Here is a 23,842-nt window from a genome sequence, read left to right as displayed (position 1 = left end):
TTAATATAGAACCCAGAACTAAACTCACAGAAATATGTCCAACTGACTTTGACAAAGGTGTAAAAGCAATGCAAGAAGGACAGACTTTTTAACGAATTGTGCGGGATCAACTGGTATCCATAGCCAGGCAGGCATAGATACAATACATACATATGTACATACATACATTCATACATACATAAATAGTAACCTGATCTAAACTCACACCTTATACAAAAATTAACACAAAATAGATTATAATCTTCAATATTATAAACTTCAAAATAGATTGTAAACTTCATACAAAACTTTAAAAAAATTCAGGAATAAATCTTTGGAATGTAGGTCTGGGCAAAGAAAGTTTAGATCTGACATCAAAACCTTGTTCTATAAAATAAAATAATAATAAACTGAGCCTCATAAAAGTAAATAAAACTTTTACCATGTAAAAGACTTTAAAGGAAAAGCTACAGACTGGTTAATAATCTTTTAAAACCACATATCTGATAAAGGACCAGTACCTTGACTACATAATGAGCTCTTAGAACACAAAAGTAAAAAAGCAAACAATCCAACTAGAAAATGGGCAGGGCTTCCCTGGTGGCGCAGTGGTTGAGAGTCCGCCTGCTGATGCAGGGGACATGGGTTCGTGCCCTGGTCTGGCAAGATCCCACATGCCATAGAGCGGCTGGGCCCGTGAGCCATGGCTGCTGAGCCTGCGTGTCCGGAGCCGGTGCTCCGCAACGGGAGAGGCCACAACAGTGAGAGGCCCGCATACCAAAAAATAAAAATAAATAAAAAAATTTTAAAAAAAGAAAATGAGCAAAAGAAACAAACTGAAATTTCACCAAAGAGGTTATATAGAAAGCAAATAAGCACACAAAAAATGTTAAACATCATTATCCACTAGAGAAATGCAAATTAGATCACAATGAGATATCACTATACATCTATTAGAAAATAAAATAAAATAAAATAAAAGTAGTGACAAAACCAAATGCTTGCAAGCATACATAGACACCAGATCACTCATACATTACTGGCAGGAATGTAAAATGATATAGCCACGCTGTAAAGTAGTTTGACACATTTGTAAAACTAAGTATAAAAATACCATATGTCCTTATAATTGCATTCTTGGACACTTATCTTAGAGAAATGAAAATTTAGGTTCATACAGAAACCTGTATATTAATGTTCATAGCATTTTTATTTGCAATAACTCCAACCTGGAAACAATCCAGATGACTTTCAGTCGGCTGATGGTTACACAACTGCAGTACATCCATACCATGTCATGCTACTCAAGCAACAAGAAGGAACAGATTATTGATACATCCGATGATTGGAAGAACCCAAAGGGAGTTATGCTAATGAGATATAAATAATAAAAGAATATACACTGTATGATATCATTTATATGACATTCTTAAGATGACAAAATCGTCTAAATGTAGAACAGATTATTTGCTGCCAGTAGTAAAGGATGAGAACAAGAAGGAAAGTAGGTGTGGCTATAAAAATACAAAGTCCAGAGCCAAAAAGTGCATATTGTATATTTCATACATATGAAATTCAAAAAGAGGCAAAATTCACTTATGTTACTAGAATTTAGAACAGGAGGTGCTTAGTGATATCAAAGGAGCAGAAGGGGCTTTCTAGTGATCTGATAATGATATGACTTTTATTCTGAGTATCATTATGTTTAATTGATGTGATCTATTTGGGAAAATTCATCAAGCTGTACACACATGATGGGTGCCTTTTTGTATATATGTCATACTTTAAGAAAAATAGTTTCAGTATAAATACCATGATTATGTGATTCAATAATAAAAATAATTACGAATACATCACTGGTTAAATATTACCATTGAGCTTCTTATTATATAACTCATAAAGCTATATAAACACACTCATACACACACACACACACACACACACACTTCATTTTATAGTCCAAATTGCACTGCATATTGCTTAAACTCTATCCCAGAAAATCTACATGAACTTGTGTAACAAACTCTCTAATTTTTTTCTCATTTTAAAAGAGAATTAGACTGACATCTCTAAAGTTCTTCTCATCACTCAGAAGCTATGTTTGCGAATCACAATAATTATATAAGCTGTTTGCAAAATATTTAAAATGCAACACCTATTTAATTCAGTTTATAACCTAAAATTTTAAATACTTGAGTAAAATTTGAAGTGGCCTTGTATTTAAATGTATTTTATTATATACCATGTTACTTTCCTTGCAGATTTGATTTGAAGAAAGTGTTTTATGTTCCTCAGCATGAAAGAACTGTGAAATATATCCACCATCCTGATGTGATCACTTTAGTTCTAGTTCTGACATAAAGCAGCTTTGTAACCTTGAATAAGTCACAGAAAGTTTTTTGCTTCAGATTCCTAATTCTTTGAATGAATAACAGACTGTATCCCCTGCCACCTCAGATGGCTCATGGGTGTATTCAATGAGACAAAACTCTGTACAGCAGTTCACAAATGCAAATGTAGTTACTATTATTACTGCATTATTATAGGTTTTTATATCAGTTTCTATTTTTCTCCATTTTAAGGCGGAGAAAAAGTGATTTTACTCAGGTGCACATGCATACACCTTTAACTAGGTAGTGGGAGAGAAAATGAGGTACATTTTTTTTTCCTTTTTATGCTACTGAAGTTCTGCTTTGCTCACTACCCTTCCATTACTTTCCCTTCATTTTCCTCCCATGGAGCAATGGAGATAAACTCCTGTTGACAGTTCATGAATTTCAATTTACATATCTAGGGGCAGGACATTTTTGATGGAATGTCTCCAGTGTTGGAACTTCCTGCCGCTTGTACTTTCAGAGAGCCCGTGTTTAAACCTTCAGACCAATATGTAAATCTGTTTTTGTTCCTTTAAACGGAAGACTTGTGGGTGTTTCAAAACATATATGCATTAAATAAGTATTTATTCAACATTACAGATATCAGAACTAAGAGATTTTCCAAGGGACAAGTAAAGTGAATGAGACAGCAGGGACTGAGGCTGCATTTCCAAGTGCTTGGCCCTCAAAGAGTGTCCAACAGGCAAAGCATAGTAGAAAGAGATCTCATTGTGAAAAGGAACATCCGCAAGTGCATAAGAAGAGGCATTGACCTGCAGTCCCCAAAATGCTTATGGCTGTTTTCTCAAAGTGTTGGGATTTCAATTTGTGTTTACTTTCTTCTTTACACTTTTACATGGTTACAATTATTTCACAGTTAGCATGTAATTTTTATATAATTAGAAACTACATAAAGTTATTTTTACAGTGAAAAAATAATAATGCTATTGCAATACAATCCAATAGCCTTACAATAAATAGTTTTATTGAGTTTTATAAAACCCATTATACGAACTGGTTAAAGAAAAATTAAAAGTAAGAAACATTTTTTGGGCGGTACATATTCTCCAGATAGTGAAATAGAGTATCTTTTTCCCTTTCCTTTAAAAACAACCCAGACTTGAATTTTGTTTTCAAAATTCTCTTGCTTTTCTTTACTGTTGAATTATGTATGGATGTATTCCTGACTAGCATATTATTTAGTTTTGCATTTTTTAATTTAATATAAATGGTTCATTCTCTATATAAATTTATGTAACTTTTTTTTTCATTTAATCTTAACTATGAGACTTGTCCCTCTTGATAACATGTAACAATCCTTGTTTCTTTTCTTTGCTGAGCAGTGTTTCTTTGAAGGACTAGAGTACATTTTACTTAAACATTCTACTGCCAGTAGGCAAAAGGATGTTTTTCTCTAGTACTAAAAATGCTGCTAAAATAATTATTCTACAGATATTCTCATGCACATGAGCAAGAATCCTTATAATACATATGTGGAGTGAATGTACTGGGTCAGAGGATATGTTCAGTTTCACATTCGCATTCTCGTTATCAACTATGTTGTTCCTGACTGTGTTGATTTTCATTATTGTATCTTTCCTATAGCATTATATTCTGATTATATTTTTATGATATTTTTCATGCTACATTTTTTGGGTATACTCTTTTTCCTTTTCTAAATAATTAGTTCATGTGCATAAGGGATGAGCAGTTGGTCTTTCGTCTTTTCTAATACAAAGCTAAGGATTTAAATGTCCTTAAAACACTGAATTAGCTACATCCTACAAGTTTGATGTGTAGAATTTTTGTTTTATTTATTTGTAAATATTTTAGTATTTACAAATGAATTTTAAATTTAAAAATCATATATATGTATGTATACTTATAATTTTTTCTACAATTGTAAAAGTTTAAAATTTTAATTTTAAAAATTAAAAGAAATTTTAATTAATTTTTATATTTAATTCCAGTAAGAGCAGAGGTCATAATCTACAGTGAATTGGCTCTCAAATTTGTTGAGACTCTCTTAGTACTAATTATTATAAATATTATGTTTCCTTGAGGTGAAAACAAAAGTATTTCCAACAGTTGGATACCAAATTCTATACATTTGGTTCGATATGGTTAACTTTTAGCTTTTCTGTATAAGTCTATGGTCTATTTCAAACTAAGGTTCAATGTTCATTTGTTTCCCATAGGGATATCCAGTTGCTCACAGAACCATTTTCTTATCCAGGTGAATTGCTTTGAAATCTTTGTCAAAAATCAATATACATGTATATATTTATAGACTCTCTATTATGTTTCATTAATCTGTATTTCTATCCTCTGGTAACAGTACACTCTCTTGATTATGGTAACTTTTAGTAAGTCTTGAAATCAGGTAGAATAAATCTTCCAAATTTGTTTTCCTTTCCTATTTAAAAAATTTTTTTTCTTTCACTGTTTTAGGTTGTTAGTTGTTTCATAGATATTTTGCAAATCATTTATCAATTTCTTTTTAAAAACTGCAGGAATTTTCAATGGGGTAACTTTGAATCTATATGTTGATTTGGGTAGAATTGAAATTCCATAATTTTGAAACTCTTCCTAATCATGAACATGGCATATGTCTCCATTTATTTAGTTCATCTTACTTTCTCTAAATATTATTGAGCTAGTAATCTAGAAAACTTGTATGTCTTTTAAAAGGATTTATTCCTTTATGTTTAATGTTTTGGTGTTATTTACTAAATGTTGAGGTGAGTATATAAAAATTACAATTGGGTTTTAATATTAATCTTGTATCCTATGACCTAGATAATTCATTTCTTAGTTCTTCTTGCTTATTTGTAGATTTCTTCAGATTTTTGTATAAAATAAACATACCATTGGTAAAAAGATAACTATTTTTCCCTTACAGAACTTTATATTTTTATGTTTTCTTTGCCCTATTGCAATGACTGGAACTTCCAGTATTATATTTAACACGCATGATTTGAGTAATCTGAGTAAGGACTCTTGCCTTTTTCCAAACATTGCAACAAAAGTTTGATATTTCACCATTAAGTATAATGGAAGAGATAAATGATTAAATCGTACCTTGTTTGCTTAAAGGAGTTTAGAGCCCTACACAAATGAATTTGCTATAGTTTAAAGGTATGTTTGAAAACTAGGCATTGAGATTAAAGTTAATACAGTCATAGCGCCTAGTAGTATCAATATCAGATCTCCCCAAACCACCATGACAGAGTGGCTTATTTAAGTTAATATATTTGAGTTTTATATCTGAATATAAATATAGGTATAAATTATAGTTTATATTGATATATATATATGTATATTTAAACTTCACAACTTCAGAACACACTCAGCACTAAATTAGCTTTCTATACAATATAATTCTCTCCTAAGAATTAACTAATTAAAATTCTTCCAGCCCACACTTCTGGTATAAGACATTCAATTTATAATGAAAATTAGATTAAATGGAAAATAAAATTATATCACAACAGAGGGGAAAGAACAATTTTCTAATATGAGCTGTTAATTTTTCCCCCATTTTATATGTGTACAAGTATATATTTTATCTATTCAGCATCAAAAACTATGGTTTTTTTTAGAGTTATTTAGTAGATAAAACTCAAACCTTTCTCTCTATCCAGTCAAAAGAGTAGTATTGTGAATCATCACATTAGAATGTCTAGGATGTTCCTGAAAGAGGTAATTTTTTTTTAATTTTCAGTATTTTTTAAAATTTTGCTCTTCTAAGATCCCTGTATGCTTTCATTTATCATTCTCTGTTTACTGTTAATAATACTATCATTCTATTTCAAAGTAATTGAACAGATTCTTGCCACTTGAAACAATACGAATCAGAGGAAGAATAATCAAGAAGTATAAAGGTAAAAAGTATTCCACCTAGTTAATTGATTTTTCTATGCATAATTAGTATGTCTGTTCATAAGATACATAAATGAGTTTACCTCTATGTGTCTTCTCAATAGAAAGTAAGAATGACAAAAAACTGTATATATAATTTAAAAAATAAAAGAAAATGCTTCCAATTTTATTGATGAGTCCCAGTCACATTGTTTCTGGAGTGTCAAACAAACTTGAAAGACATAAATACCATATGAACAATACACACTCCTAAAATTTAACACCTGTCTCCCATGAATAGGGATGACATTTTTTATGTTTATGTGTTAATGCAATATGTTGCTTTTTGTGCTACTACCATGGAATATCTGGAACGGAAATATGTACACTTTGAACTTGGCTATAGCATGCCTGTTCTAAGGCTTCATATGCATATTTTTCCAATTAGACTCATTTCACCTTGCATGTTTTCTGAATTATGAGTGTAACTGCATTGTTTAAATGTGAGTACAATACTAAAAGAAAGAGATTTAGATCAACACAGACATAATAAAGAAGATTTAGCTTTTAGTATATCTTTTTGGGGAATATCAATAAGATAACTAGTGTAACTTTTTGGTACAAAATGTTTAGAAGTCACTGGTAAAAGTAGTGAAAGGTGGGGACAAGTACTTCAGATTAATAGTACAAAGAGCATCACATCTCAAATGAGTTGAGAGTATAGCCTGAAAGATGTAGAAGGTTGCAAAATATCAACTACTTTGCCCCTCCTCTTCCACTTTCTTTAGGTTTGTACAGCCCAAGAAACAAAAGGATGTGTTTGGATTTAAGTGCCATATTTCAAGACAGAATGGGTAAAGATGGAGCAAAGTTCCAGGATTAGATGAAATCATTTTGAGCCTTTATACACTCTGTGATCTTCAGAAAGTTTCAGAAAATTGTTAAGCCTCAGTTTCACCCATGAAATGCGGATAATAATGAAAACAGCTTTCAGGATACTATGAAGATACATGTGTACAGTGTTTGGTAAACTGAGTTTCAATATAATTGTCAACTATATTTATATAGTGCTTACAAAGCCCCTCATACTAAGCACATTACAACATTTATCCATGTGGAAAGTACCATTGCCATCCCCATTTCACAGAAAAGGAAACAGAGGCACAAAGAAATGGAAAGACTTGGCCAAGGTAACGCTAATAGCAGAGAAGCCAGGATTTGGCACAAACAGTCTTACATTCTTACCCATTTTATTATAGATGCTCCTCTCAAGTGAATGCAGCCTTGAGATGATAATCATTTCACCATCTTTCACCACACTTTCCTCAGTGTTTCCTTGAGGTCTAACCTCTGGAGGCACTGGTACATCAACTCCTTATTGTTTCTTATTTACTTACATTCTGATTTTGTCTAAAGTTAATCTTGACTTAAGGATTTGGGAATCAAGTAAGTGCTGTGAGGCAGGAGTGGGATAGACACTTAGCAGTGATGCCATTTCAATAGGTCAACAAGCTGAATTTTTTAAAGACAAACACTTAAGTTAGCACACAACCTCCTAGCATGCAGTCCCTATGCTGGCAGCTTGTCAAGGTAGGAGGTTGTCAACTTACATCAACAGTGGAAGGAGAAGCATGTTCCTATTTCCATTGCTTGCGTTGCTCCCTCCTTCCTTTCCCTTAATAAAAAGCTATGCTCCTATGTCTCCTTCATAACCTGCCATAATTATGTAACTTCTGGATGGGTCTGGGTCAGGGAAAGGAGGTGGGCTAAAGGAAACACTACCTGCTGCAGTGGGCATGAGACACTACCTGACTTTTACTAAGTACAGCAGTTATACTTTTTACCTCAATTCCTGAAGTTCAGCTTCATTATGGTTTGTCAGGCCTTTCTAGTTCTTCACTACATAAAGTTTTTAGGCAACTCAGTATCTTCTATTCCCATATTCTTGCCCCATTTTGGAACAAATCCTCCTAAAATTAAGAATTCCCCTTTACCCTTGGAGTATACGTTTTGTTTTACCTTGGATCTGGCTAATACATATTTGATATCTTTCCTGCTTTACTCAATAACAAATGTGTCTCATGTCTGTGGAGCAAATATTATACTTCCCATATTCCAAGTTCTTAGTTATGTTTCAGCACTGATTTCTTTGATTATATCAATTCACAAATAATCTGTTCCATTGCTGAACTCTTTTTATGATTATGGCCATGACATAATTCAAAATTTAATTGTTCCCTAATGATTTGTTCTATATATAAGCATTCAAACCCTTTCTATGCCTTACATAATAATAGATACATCATGGGTTTTCAATAAATATCTTGTTGTTGAAATACTAGCTATAACTTAAAAAAATAAACTTGTTTCTCATTAAATGAAGGCAGGGAGTTAGAAAATCAGATTTGCTGAAATGGTGAAAAGAGAAAGAAAAGGAGCAAAAGACCAGTTGTGCCAAATGTGTCCATAACAGATGTTTGAAGACTACAAAAGAAGGGACAAAGTCAAGTGAGAGCTCTCTTAACCTAACACCAGCAGTCTTTTCAAGTAGCTGCAATATGTGAAACCATTTTCTCCTCTACTTTGCAAAAGTTTGGAGTGAATTTTGGACACATTCCCCCTCCACCTGGAGAGATGATGGCATTCAAACCTCAACATTTATTTTGTTTAAATTTTACAAAAGAGAGAGAATCTTTTAAAGTACAATTCACTTGTGATGCCCTACACACTTTAGTAACATATTTTCTCCTACTCATTTCTAACATATTAAAAAATTTAGCTAGTTCCCTGAAATGCAGTCATATTAATGCAGAAAATGATCTATCATTTCACAAGACAGAGAAGTAAAAATATATCATCTCAATGAAAATATATCCTTATTTCTGTAGGCTTCAATTTTTTAGTCTCAGTGACCTCAGATATGAAATTTTGGTTCCAGTATTTTCTCTTAGCCTCTGACATCTCCAAATGTCAAAATTAATCTGCCTCAACACATACCTGCTTTAAACTTTCTAGTATTGTGTTGTATAAATATCATGGTCAAAGCCAAGCTACAAAGATTGAGTCCTGGTTTTATGTGTTGTATGGCAAATATAAAATTTTTTCTTGAGCTGATTCTTAACTGCTTTTCTTTTGCTTAGTCCCACCTACATATCTCATATATACTACTGAAAAGTTGTACTGAGTTTTCATTTTCTGAGGTCTTGGCTCAATGCCAGGTTTAACTGTCTTGCCAATCATTTGCTATTTATGATTACTAGACTTGATTTACTCTAAGGTAAGGCAAGTATGGATCCATTAGTTTGATTGCTACGTGCATGACCTAATGTTGGACAAATCTGTACTTTCTAACATTTTTGTTAACACAATAAAATGTATAAGAATCAAATTATCCTAAAGGCAAATCTTAATATAATGTGCACATGCTACTACTGCTACTGATATTGCTTAGAAAATTTTGGCCATCTCCTAGGACATATCCAGGTGATCATGAAGGCAAACAATTATAGGCAGCTTCCAAAGTCTAGCAAGGAAAGTGTTGATTTCTGATGTTTTCTGGAATCATTATTTACATTCCATTCAATACAATTTTTGTCTCCTAGATTACTCCTATATTATTATCAAAATTAATCTCAATGTTGTGATTTCTTATTGATGATTTTCATGGAATCATCAATGTAATTTCAAAACAATAAACTTTCAGATTTAGAGAATTTAATATTAGGGGTTTATCTAGTCTTGGATGACCTCAAAGATCCATATTAGGAAGTAATTTATAATTTAGCTGAAGCATGGCTTAAATTGCAAGAACTGAAAATATTAGTAATGGTTATCTCCATGATCACTAGCATCCTTAGTCACCATTGCAAAATTACTTTTGTGCTCCTCCTTGTTTTGTATAAATGTCTTGAGAGAAATCAATAACAGATAACAGGTGTCTCAAGAAATCTCATTTGTGCTACAGAATCCACTTGGACACATTTCAGAGTCTATGCAGAATTTCAGAAAGACCCATTTAGAAATATTTATGAGTTTAGGAAAACTGTTAATTTATGCATTTTGTGGATATGAAGAGGTTTTCATAATCAGCTTCAGGATACTAACTCTATGGAAAAGTTCATATGTTAGACTCTCTGAAGGTATATGCTGAAATATTAATATATCTGGAATTTTATATAATTATAACATTCCTGAGATTAATGCAATTCTGACTACATTATTACATTGTTGTCATTCTTATAGAACATAGCTCTTAAGAAATTGATTAGGACAGTTGCATCAAATGGTAGAAAATACAAATAAAATACCTGTTATGGGTAGAAGATTTTCCTTATCCAGAATGCAGCTTTCCTTAGACAATACGATTCCCCCAAAAGCAATCAATAGTACCCTGTGAGAAGAATGTTTTAGTTCAAGTCATGGTTTCCCAGTTCCTTCACACCAAACTACAAACTGCAAAACTCTAATGGTGAAGCTTTCACGTGACTTCTAGAGAAGACGTTCGGCATAGTGAAGAGAGCATGGCTTCTAATCTTTGAGTTGTGAGTTAGCATCCTGACTCTATCACGTACTGCTCTGCAGTCTCAAGCAAGCTATTTAACTGCTGTGAAATCCATTTGTCTTATCAGTAAACTGGAGGGGAATAATGCCATTACCAGGATAGCTGAGAAAGTATAATTAATAGAAATAATGCATGTAAAACCCTTGACATAGAGTTGACACAAGGTTAGTTCTTTCTAACATTTTAGGTTGCCTAAGTCAGAATTTGACTCCACAGTGAAAGTTGCTGTTTTTAATCTCTGTATCCACAGCCCTTAGCACAGAGTAGGCAATGCAAATTGCGAAAGTATTGCTAGAGTCTAGTTGTTTCCATGGTTACTGTTGAGACTACCTGCTGTATATACACATACATTCTCATTCGTAAGGTATTTTAAAATGACATTGTTGACTTTGTTAATTATATAATGTATATTTTGTAAAAGATTTTTGTCTCTGGAGAAGACAGAAAATTGTTGAGAAATAAATCTGACCAAAATCTTTCATGCATATTTGAGATCACTGCAAATTATGTTACCTTAAAAAGATATATTTGAGCTACAGAGGCACAAGTTTTTTGAAAAACATGTTAATTGCAGGTGTTTTCTGAATTGAGTGTCACAAGGGACAAAGAAAGTGGGCAAAAGAGAAGAAAAAAATTAAATACCTCTATGATCTCACGGAGAGACAAGAGAAACAAATTTAAACATCACCGGCAGTCTTTGTGTGTCAAGATAATTTTGTTTATATTGCATTCGTCTGATCAAGGTGCTGGGGGCATCAAATATACAATTAAGATGAGATAATAGTAATAAACAATAGTTAAAACATCATAAAAATCCATATTAAAGATAATAAACACAGGAATAAGGGAGCCTGGGACGGGGTGGGGGGAACATCCATTTAATTCAAATCTAATAATCCACCAATCTATTTCCTGGCATGAGTGTCTGATAATGTGGGATCCATTTGCCTAGAGTAGAGCTTGGAACTGTAGTTGCATTAATCCTCTCTGTCAGGATTAGGAAGCATAGATCTTAATTGGCAGGCACGTGAAGATTCATCCTGAACTTAAAATATTCAGACAGCTCTGATTTATCATTGTAACTTGTTATGGTTTAGTAGTGCCACTGGCTGTTGTCATTATCGTGCTGTAGTATTTCAAAAGAGCTTTAGTTAACAATGCTGCTATTCCTATGAAAGCAAAAAAGTGTCTCTAGCAACTTAGATATTAACAAGGCTGGCAGCAAATTGCTGCATTGTTGTTAAGCAAGATCAATTGTTCAAAGAGGTTGCCTTCAGTGATTGTCCAGGAACTGAACTAGAAATGAATGTGTTTGGTTATAAAATCTTCAGAAATATATTGGGTCACAAGGAAAGACATTAGACCCTGAAGCGAAGGGGCTAAAATGGAACAAATGAGGTTTCCTAAAAAGTAAGTCAACAGAAATATAAGTTTTGAACCTGTGAGAACCTTTCAGATCTATGAGGTCAGAATGTAGAGGGTACATGACTTTGGTGGGAAAAAAAAATACATTTTTCTTTTTAGCAATCTCTAAGTGCAATTTATCATTTCTTTTGACTTCATATAGGCAACACATCATAATTGTTAGCAGAGCTGTGACTGTTACCAATAGAAACCATAGATATTTTCATATTAGATTACAGTTTGTTGCACATACCTAAATTGTTTGCATTCATTACTACTTAGAAAATCATGGTAATTATACTTGCACTGTAATGCATTAATAAAGAAACACATATACTACTATAGCACACATTTCAATTTGTAGTGTATTGATAAATGCATTTCAACATAATTTTTCCTTTGTAATCAGATGTAATTGATTTTAGGCATTTAAAGATATTCTGAGAAAGGTCCAAAACTTTCATCAATGAACTGCCAAAAAGTCAATGACACACATTAGGTGAAGAACTCCTCATTCATTGCTAACAGAAATGTATTCTTCTGAGGCTAAGAAAGTCATGGTTAAACAAAACTTAAAGACTAATAAAATATCACCACCTTTCAGAAACTAAAAAAGAGAAAATGCCCTAATTACAAACAATCCCCTCTTTTACAACTCAAGGAAACTAAGGTAGAAGACATGGTGCCAGATAGCATCTTTTCACATAGCAAATACTTCTGTATCAACATAGCAAAATATGCTGGAACAGTGCCTGTTTTGCAGCCATCTCAAGTTATACATAGAACAGCCTGATGGGGTGGAAAGATCACCTACCATAATTGTATTCTTACTTCTATCACAAAGTTGCTATTTGACTTTGCTAGTATCTAAACTTTCAGAACTTATTTCTTCAGTTATGTACTGAGGAAACTGGACACTTTAGCTTTTTCAGGTCTAAAAATCTACTCCAGGTGTCAATATTCTCTTGGTTAAAACAATTTTTTTGACTCCCACTATAAGTAGTGGGATTTTTAAAAAATAAATTTATTTATTGGCTGCATTGGGTCTTCGTTCCTACGTGGGGGCTTTCTCTATTTTCAGAGAGTGCGGGCTACTCTTTGTTGTGGTGCATAGGCTTCTCATTGCGGTGGCTTCTCTTGTTGCAGAGCATGGGCTCTAGGCACGCAGGCTTCAGTAGTTGTGGCTCACGGGCTCTAGAGCACAGGCTCAGTAGTTGTTGTGCACGGGCTTAGTTGCCCCGTGGCATGTGGGATCTTCCTGGACCAGGGCTTGAACTCGTGTCCTCTGCATTGACAGGTGGATTCTTAACCACTGTGCCACCAGGGAGCCCAGCAGTGGGATTTTATTGTATTGATTCTTCTACAATTCAAAATGTTAAGATGACCCACCTTTTCACTATTAGTTTGCATTAATTAGATATTAGCCATAGTCACATGTTTCAAAAATGGGGTAGATATGTCTTAAGATTTTCCAGCTACTTATTAGCTACTCATACAGTTTTCTCCCCAGAATCAGCACGATTTATCTCTGAAGAATTTTAGTCTTTTATCTAGCACAAATTGGCAGGGCAGTTACTTTGATTACTCAAAAATTTCACATGCTACTTGGGAAAAAAATATGTTTCTGAATGTATTAATAAGATGTTTTCTCCCTTAAAGGGATTTTTCAGAGAGTAACTTAAAAACATACCTATTTAATCTCAGCATTTCTTCCCCCTATCTTTCCCTGGTTGGGCAATGGTACACACATATTGAACTTGGAAACTTGATAAATTAGGAATAACGTTTGAATCTGTGATCTTTTAATTTTTCAAGAAGACATTTAAGCTCTTGAAAAGTTTGTCATATGCATGTGAAGTTTCCTTATGAAATTTTCTATTAACCTACTTTTCCTGTTAACCTACTTAGCATTTTATAAAGAGAGGCTTGAGGTTTTATATTTTTCTAAATATATTAATATAATAAATAGTCTGCCTATAGAATCCAAGTTTATTGTGTTTTTAAATGAAATATTGAGAATAATAAAAAGAGATAAAGTTAAGAGGATTTTTAATTTTTTGAAGTACTTTCTAGTTTCTACAGCTAAACCTCTTCCAATTGTTCTTATCAAATGAATTAGGTTGGGTGTGGAGGAGGTGTTGGGGTGGAATTGAGTCATTTTATAGCATAGTGACTGGGTGACTTTACCAAGGCATTTCTGTTCTTGTGGCCTTAGTATCTTGGATAATGCTATTAAAATTAAAGATTTGCCCATAAGCCTAGTAATGAAATAACAAACAAGGACAAGTATTTCTTGAGAGTGACAGGCAGTTGTTTGTAAGTATGCCTTAATTTACAAATTGCTTTCACTTAATTAGTTTAATGTTTGCAAAACACTTTGAGGATGACAGGAATGAAAGGAATTATATAGATGCTAGAAATGTTAAATAGATTCAAATCTCTCAGAGGTTGAGAGCTCACCAACTGTTCATCTTCCTAGTTGAGGACAGGAGAAATGGCCTTCTAGAATTTCTCCACGGGAGCATAAGCTGACCCTTTCATCTTCTGGCATCTGAGCTTGTTAAGAATTTAAGAACCAACTCCCCCTTTCTTTGTATTTTACTAATTACAAGGGAACCTCTTTGAAAAGCAGAGAGAATATGTATAAATAGTAAAGAAGATAAATAAATTAGAGGACAGGGCACTTGATAGCACTCTTTTTCCCTTTCCAGGTAAGACCTGGGGCAAGTCTTTTCTCTCCTCTTTGTCTCAGATAGGACTTCTGGATCAGAAGGAACAGACTGCGTGAGGCAGAGAAAGAATCATTCCCTTTGATGTGGTCTCACAGTGACAGTCTTTGTACCTGAGACAGCTAATTAAATAGCAAATGAGTTAATTAGGACTTTGAACATTGTCACCTGAACTGCTTTTCCTTTCAGTTATTCTTTCTAGACAAAAAAAAAAACCCAAACAAAAAAACTGATTATTACTATGATGTAGAATTCCAGCTACTTTTTTGTTAAACTATGCAAGTGAGCAGATTCATACTAGGATCATTAGTTGATTTTCAACATTATCAAAATCCAGAGAAGCAATCTTAGAAGACTGAAGATATCATTATGATTCTAAAAGTAAAATTAATACTTATGTTTTAAAATGGCCTGTTTTAACTCTACTTCAGGAGAGTCATATAAAATATTAAAAATTAGTCATTTCAATCAAAAAAATCTAACTGGGAAGTAGTGAATTTGAAAACACATTTTTCATTTATAATCCTCCCACATAAAATTTATATATTTTGAAGTAACCAAGTCTAGGTCGCATTTTCAAAGCACTCATAATGGAAATTTACATATGTATATTTCTTGATCTTTATTCATAAAAATGAAACAGGAATGGAAAAATCTTTGATGATGTCTATTATATACTTGGAGACTTTTTATGAGCTGTTGGAAATCATCCTTTTTTTTTTAATAGAATGGCACATATTGTCAAAAGGGAATGATTATTATTATATGCTCTATAGGTGACACAAGCACTGTAATTTACTATTCAAAGTTTGCAGTGGGGAGGGGACTTTAACATTCTATTTTACTAAAAAAACAAAAACAAACAACAACAACAAAAAAACAAATTAGAGGAAAAACCTAAAAGCCTCAGTTTATGTTCCAAAATTCAGAGAAATATTTCACCCCACAATAGCCACATCCCTCAGAAATAAAAGTTGTTCTTTGGAAATAGAACAATTCTGAAAATTTAAATATAGGCAAAATTATTTAATTTATTATTTAATTAAGGCCTATCAGTAGAAACCCCAATTTCTTTGTAATAAATTTGTGCATGCACATGGCTAAAAGCACTTGGGCATTAGGTGAGTTTAGAGAATAGGTCCAGAGTAGAACTAAAGGTTTAATTTAAATTTGTTTGCCATATTTAATAGTGAACTCAAAAAGACGGAACATTTGCTAATGAATAAAAGTGCTTTTCTATCCTTCAAAAGTCATTTTCCTCTGACCAAAAACTGGGCTATTTGTTTTTTTAAATAAGAGTTGTAAAGTGTCAAGAATCTTGGTTGTTAAGAATGTGGGATCTGAAATGAGAATATGGCAGATAATGAACTGTGGAGCCACAACTGACTAGTTAAGGACTGTGGTGAAAATTACCTACCACTGTGTACCTCAGTGTCCTCATCTGTAAAACAAGAATAACATAATACCCTCTATGCCCAGTACAGAGTGAAGAGTTAATAAATGTTAGTCACTACTATTTGCAGGAAAGCCAGTAGAGTGTACTGAATAAGGGCATGGAGACTGGAGCCAGACTGCACAGGTGGGAACCCCAGCTCTAACACTTACTAACCATGTGATCTTGCGCAAGTTATTAAAATCTTACTAGCTAAAAAAAAAAAAAAATCTTACTAGCTGTAAAAAGAAGTAATAGTGCCTGCTTTTGTATTGTTGTTAAGCATTAAATATGTTAATATATTTAATTCATTTTTAAAAGAACCTAGTGTTTGTTAAGCACTACAAGTGTTAGCTAGTAAAACTTTAAATAGCATTAACCTGTATAATACGGGCAATTATATGAGGTTTTGACGGTGTCTAGGTTTCAGTCTTGTATAAGTGTTTGGATTCATTCACTAAATTAGGGAAAACTGGAAGACTCCTGGTTTGAAGAGAAATTAATCAGTTTGATTACATATGTCCTGAGTCTAGTTCCCTTTGAGACATCCGAGTGCAATATTGAGGAAACATTTAGATATATAGGTTGGGAGCTTATACAAGTGGCCTGAATTAAATTTAGACAAAATGGTGGTGGTGGTGGTGGTCACTGGGATACAGAGAAAAAACTGAAGCCACAGTCATGGATGACAGTCTACACTAGAAAGCCTGTAGTGGGGGAAGCTAAGGGGGAGAAAAAAAAATGAGATTTTTAATTAAAACTCAAAATATGGTTACTTTACAAAATCCTTTTGAATTCTCTGAGCAGACACCGAGGCCAGGTATCATTATAGATTCTAATGGCCCATGGAGATTGGATCCCAGGAGAAGTGGGATTAATTACGCATATGGATGCAGTCATTGGGAATAGAGCTTCTTGCTGTCTCCTTCACTAACAGGGCATTGGGCAAATGGTTATCAGCTCATTGGTTTTGAGCCACTGCAGGTAGTTCTTGAAACTCTGTGGGCATGGGCTATAATAGATCAGGGACTTAGAAAAGGTAAGGATTGGTGGGGTTCATGTAGTGGGATAGAGACATACAAAATTGTACTAGAGAGCCAAATCAGGGATGGGAGTTTCCACAAATCAGAAATTGCTTGTTTGGGGTTCATGAACACATGTCTTTTGTGGATTCTCTGGATTCTATTCATACTCTGGGTATATGACATTTGTTCAACGTTTGACTGAATTCTTCCCAGTTATGCTTCTATTAGTTTATGTTTCAGAACCATTTTTCCCTCTGTTTTCCTGCCTATCAAAATTCCATTGTTCTATCCTCCTGTTTTTAATGTAATGTAAATTCCTTTGAGGATTTATTTTCTTATAACAAACATTCATGACAATAGAAATTGGAAAATAAAACTATTTCCCCAATAAACATCTCCCTTCAAAATACTTTTAATCTTATATGACCTAGATGCACAGAAAAGTTACATCGTAGAAATTTGGACTAGATTGAGAGATAGGTGATAGATTTCTGACAATTCAGTCACATGTTATTCAATTTGAAGCTAAATAGCCTGCATGAAAAGAACTAGGGGAGGAAAGTTTCAGGGGTTGTGAAGGTGAATGGCTACTGACCTAGAGAAAAAATATTGGTAATGAAAGATGGGGGGACAAAGAAAAACAAAGGAAGTTTATTCTTCCCTTTTCTCTCCCTCTCCTTACCCTGTAGCAGTCCACAAGACATGCCTCAAAGTCAGTATATCTTCACATACCTCCCTGTACACACATACCCACAAGCATAGCATAAAAGCCTACCATTTGCCATTGAAAATGCTGACAACTGTTAGCATTATCTGTAATCTGAATAAATTGCTTTATGTCAGGGAACTGGGTTTTTAACTTTAAGGTTAAGGTGTCTTAACTCAAGAAAAAAACAAAAACATAATGGAGATTTCCTAAATCTCATTTACTTTTTGAATGACACTTATAATTTTAATTCTTCGTCTTTGTCCTGTATCCCCTTGTATGATGCCAACTAAACTTGCAGTGATAGCAACCAGCCTTAGACATTTTTTGCTGGCTGCTTGTGGCTGAGCTGAAAACTGGCTTCATCAAAGTCTGAATGCTTAGTGAAAGTTAGATGAACAATGACATCATCTATTTTTGCTAGTTAATTAGCAATGGTTGGGGCCATTTTAAGTGTTAGCCTTTACTTTCTCCAGAATTGAAAAACTAGAATCAGGAATACAAGCCTGCTGGTGCCCTTTCCTGGCTGCCTATCAGAGAGAAGATACTGGATTCTTGATGATTATGGAAAGGTTATAATTAAAGGTGAATCATTTTAGAGACACTGGTAATTTACAGAGACTACTAAAATTTGAAAACTTACTTTGCTTGATGTATATATTTCTTTGTAACAAGTAGCTTTGAGTTGAATGTAATAAATGTCCTCTTAAATAATTGTTGTGACTCTTACTCTTGCATAAGGGATAGCATAAAAGAGGAAGACCCACATAATCTGAAGAAAAGGGTGTCTCTAAATGTATAGATACTGTATTGATGCATTGTCAGGAGGATTCCAGAAGATAGTATATGTAAGGTATCATGCCTGATGCATAAAGAAACTTTATATACAATGATTGGTGGTGGTGGTGTGAACAAATTATGACATGCATGTTAGTCCTGAGGAAAGAACCCTAATAATTTCGAACACATGATTCTTATTTGTTTATACACTTTAGTTCATTCTTTTTCCTCTCCCCTCTAACATGTTCCCCACCACCACCCCATACTCTCACCTAATGCTTGCATTTTCATCTTGTTCTTCTCTACATGTTGACCATAGCAGAACTCTGGTTCTGATAGTAGAACCAGAGGTCCTAAGAGGTCCTTTTTTTTTTTTTTCTTCCACACTTAGGCAACTTGAGGCACTCCACTTGTATCCTCCTATCTTTTTTTTTTTTTTTTTTTTTTACAGTTTCTTTATTCATTTCTGAGTAGAGGGCAGAGCTGGGAACCATGACCCTCACATTCATATTAACATTATAAGCAGGATAATGAGGACAGGCAAGACAAGGAAGAATGAGGCACAGGATTGAATTTCAATTCACTGTATGATAGACTTTTTGCATAGTCATTTTTGTAAGATAGATGTCCTAGGGAGTTATGACTAGGTAGTGGGTAGGCCATACTTCCGAAAAAAATTATTTAAATGGATTCTAATAATTCCATGTTTTCTCAGTGGAAAGCCTTTTTCTTACCTCCCTCCTTTCCTTTTCCCCCCATTGTCTTCCTTCTCTTTATTTATTTAGTTTTAACATCTTTATTGGTGTATAATGGCTTTACAATGTTGTGTTAGTTGCTGCTGTATAAAAAAGTGGATCAGCTATATGTATGCCTATATCCCCATATCTCCTCCCTCCTTCTCTTTAATGAGCTACCATTAATCACTTTTATAGATTCCCTTGTGGTTTCTCTGCAATTACCAGTTTATATCATATACCGCATCCTATTTCTACCTTGTTGAACTCATCATTTGACCCTTCAGTCTTAAATATTATACTTTCCTATTTCCTACACTTGCAACTGCTTATTATTTCTACAGACCTCCCCTTGTACATACAGGTTGAAGTCATGACTTTACATGAAACCTTTCCATTTTTTGCCCAATCTGCATCTCAGATAGTGTGGTCATGTAAACCCATACAGTGAGTGTTTCTACTTCTTCCTTACTTTGAACTGATTTGTTTTCCTGGAATTAGTCACAAATACTTAGGTTCCAGTTGCAAGGCAACCTCAGATAGCCAGCTGCGTATCATGCAGGCTTCTATATTGTAATTATCTCTGTTCAAGTCTACTTAAACTTAAGTTGTAAACTCCTGGATATAAGGTGCTGTGTTTTATTGGTATTGTTCTCCCCAGTGGTTTGCACTGGGCTGAACTCTTATTAAGCACTGAATGAAAACACTGAATTAAATGATGAATGGGAAATTTCCAAAGTTGTGAGAGGAGGACTAGAAATGGGATATTAACATTCTTCAACATGAAAATAAAGGTACGTTAAATGCTCAGGCAGAGCCAGAACAAACAACTATAATGAATCTTAACTGTTCTAATTGTTCTAAGGCGTCTAGACCAACACTGAAAGGTTAGAAAAGAAAAATAACAACATTCAGACGCACTGTGTATAGAAAAGCTGGTATTTGTCTATTACAACAGGATGGCTTCAATGAAAGAAAACTTTCTGACTCCGTCAATACTGCAGATGAACCTTTCTTACACTTATGAGTAAGTAAGCCCATTTATTTTATCATTATTTGTTTTATTGCTAATAAGAGGCTCTTTGCACCTACACAGGAGGATGACAATAGCAAAGGAAGCAATCACTGGGAAGAATACAGACTATACATAATACTACCATTTTTACCATGCATTAGGGTAATTGCAATAAATTGTTATTGCCCTCAAAATCAAATCTTTGTCCCAGTGTTCCAGAAGGAAGAGCAAATTCATCAAACAGTTTCTGCTTTGTAATGAAAGGCAATCATTAGCAATTTGGTTAGAACGCTTAAACTTATTTAATAGAAATGTTAAAGTCCTTTGGAGATTTTCTAGTTAATAGAATTAACCTATAGTGTAATTAGACATGTCTGAATTAAAGTCCTTTTTCAATGATAATACCTGCAATAGAAGTAGTCTCCAGGGGTAAAGAGATCAGTATTCACATTAGTGGTAAATTCGCTATCAGAATCACATCTACTCTTTTGGTCTTTCATCCCTGAAGGATTCTACAGCTGGGTAGATTCACAGGTTTGCCCTTTCTCATCAATTATTTTACATTTTTTATTTCAAGGAATACTGACTTTCATCATAATTTCCTAATCTGAAATTTAATGACAAAATGATTTGCCTTGTCTTTTACCTGCTCCAATTAGGAAATGCAAGGAGGGTACAAATAGAGTACAATCTTTCCAACTAACTTGAAATTGGCAAGGACATTTTGAAGAAATCAATCAAATCACTATAGTCAAATTCATACTGGAGTTTCTGAAGATGATCTAAATACCTGTGCCCACACTTCATCTCTTTTAGGCAATCTTCCCAAATTAATTCCAATAGAGCAGATGACTCCAGGATACCCAGTAATGTTTCAACATCATGATGTTTATAAAGAAATAAGAACTAAGGTGTACTCATTTACCTGTTTCTAATAGCTACACAATACAAATATATACACATATATTTCCATGTCTTTTTTTAACTAACTTTTATATTAATTTATAAGTTTCCCAAGAATAAGTTCCTTATGTCCTCACTTCCTCAAAATTCCTCTCTATATTATGTGGCACGCTTTGTGCAGGATGAGTACCATATCAGCTGATGATAATGAACCTCTTTTATTTGCCATTGTAGGCAGCATAAGCCATATATTTTCTTCTTTGGAAGGCTTTCAAACATGTTTCTGCACCTATTTGGCCTCAGAGAGCCCTATATGGCTTAAATTCCTTGTTTTATTTAGTACAATAACAGACTGTAAGTTGAAGTTTAAAAGTTGAGGTTTACATTATGTCACAAAATTGTTACATTATTAACTAAATTCTCGGTCAGTCAGGACAAACATGACTTCTAGGAATTATAAACAAACTCACAAACAAAAACTATACATTACTTATAGCTTTCTGGGATGTAGAATGGTAGTGTTATCTACTCTCCCTCTTCAGAATCTTTGTGTTCAAATAAGATATGATATCACCCTTTTCTGGACTTCAGGGTTTCTTTGGTTATATAATATTCCTTGTCTGTTTTATGTCATATTTATATCATGCTTAGATATATGTTATATTCTACAGCAAATTTATAATCTCACACAGGAACTGTGTCATTCATATTTTGGACTTAGTAATAATAAATTTATTATTTGAGCTTCACAGTTTCTGTTGTGAAGATCAAGTAAAATAAATCATGTGAAGATGTGAACCATAACTGGCTATAAAATTACAAGCTTGCCCATGTACTGAATGCATGTTGACTATATAAGTAATACTTGCTTTTCTTCATTCAAAAGTGGCTTCATAAAAAGAAAGATAATTAATATGTATTCAGTTTTAGAATGTGCCAAAAGTTGTATATTATCTTATCAAGCTGATCAAGTATCTCCATTTCCTGATGAAGAAGTTTCAAGAGATTAGGTAAATGCTCAAGTCTACAGTATAGATACCTGTACTCTATTCACTCCATGATGTTCTGAAGTTGACACTCGTGATCTTTCTTCTGTTGTGCATTACCTATGTGTTATGATTAATATGTAAGTGAACTGACATATGACTCTTACTTTTTAATATAAAGTACTATATAAATTACTTTATGAAACCAAAGGAAGTCTAAATAACGTTATGTTCTCATATTTTAATTAGGGTACATGAGTTTACACAGAAGAGTATAAGATTATACAAGCAACCTCCAACTAGATAGTCCCTTAAGAATTAGTTTCTGGTCTAATTATTTACATGGTATTATTGTAAAGGTTTCTGGCCCTTATCTATAGAAACGTGTCTCCAGCTTATAAGACCAATGACTGAAATTTCATAATGATGGAATTGTGTCTTTGTTACTACGTCTAGCATACTATTTGGCACGTAGAATGTACTCAATAAGAGAACACTCATTGAATGAGCAAATGAGGGAACCATGTGAGGGAACAAAGACAGCAGTATATAGTGGAAAGTGAACAATGACTAGTGTCTGGGTAACTTGGCTAGTAGATCTGAATCATTTACTAACCACTTGATTAACTGTCAAAGTCATATAATGTTTGAGCTTCCATTTTCTTACATTTAAAGTCTTATATCTCTAACACATCTTATATATCTAATATCCAACTCTCCGGATTGCTCAAGAAGTTACTAAGTCCTTACTCCCTTTAATCACGAAACTTAAGCTGACACATAATGGACTTCACAATCTCTGATCAATAATGTAGCCTATTGTCTGTACCCCAATTTCCAAGTTCTAACACATCCTGGGACATTCTCTCATCATCTGTCTCATCCATCCTTAGCCAGTGATACTAACAAAGCCCCATTTAATGTTATGAAAATGAACAGAAATAAAAGCTAAGGGAAGTATCAATGGTTAGGGCATTAGTCAGAATACTTTAGGTTATTTTACAGTAACTAATGACTTCTCCCATATCACATTATCTTAAAATAAGACAAAAATAAAGAACCTTAAAGGGACTGAGATTTTTACCCTTTTTGTGAGCTAACCAAATAGCCTACAACAGTTTCAGATATGCTGGCAGAAGACACAAGATTCCTGGGTTACAGGCAAAATATTTTCTTTACTCAAAGCACAGAAGGCAGCATGAGCTATATTTGTATCTGTTACCTTTTCCCTGCAAGTCCCAAGAATATGATGGCAAGTGTCTCAGGTATACTCAGCACACACAATGGTTCTATGCCAAATGAGGAAACCTGAGCTTAGAAAAACCCCAATATTATAAAAACAGGTGCAAACA

At 33.7% G+C, this 23,842-nt stretch overlaps 1 long non-coding RNA gene across 5 annotated transcripts in view; it reads right to left on the bottom strand.

Annotated features, from left to right (window-relative positions):
* LOC309806431 overlaps positions 1-23,842 on the bottom strand; it is a 208,236-nt gene that overhangs the window by 166,285 nt on the left and 18,109 nt on the right. Inside the window, exon 2 of one of the 5 annotated variants that reach the window (XR_014294390.1) lies at positions 10,523-10,605. The exons of the other annotated variants lie outside the window; for them this stretch is intronic. This is a non-coding gene — a long non-coding RNA (uncharacterized lncRNA). The remainder of the gene's footprint in view (positions 1-10,522; positions 10,606-23,842) is intronic. 5 annotated transcript variants of the gene reach the window in all.

This window comes from Mesoplodon mirus, assembly GCF_964341445.2.
Source record: "Mesoplodon mirus genome assembly, chromosome: 6".
In the NCBI taxonomy this organism is placed as follows: Eukaryota; Metazoa; Chordata; class Mammalia; order Artiodactyla; family Ziphiidae; genus Mesoplodon; species Mesoplodon mirus.
Note: the sequence above shows the minus strand (reverse complement) of the source record. Positions and strands in the feature narration are given on the sequence as shown.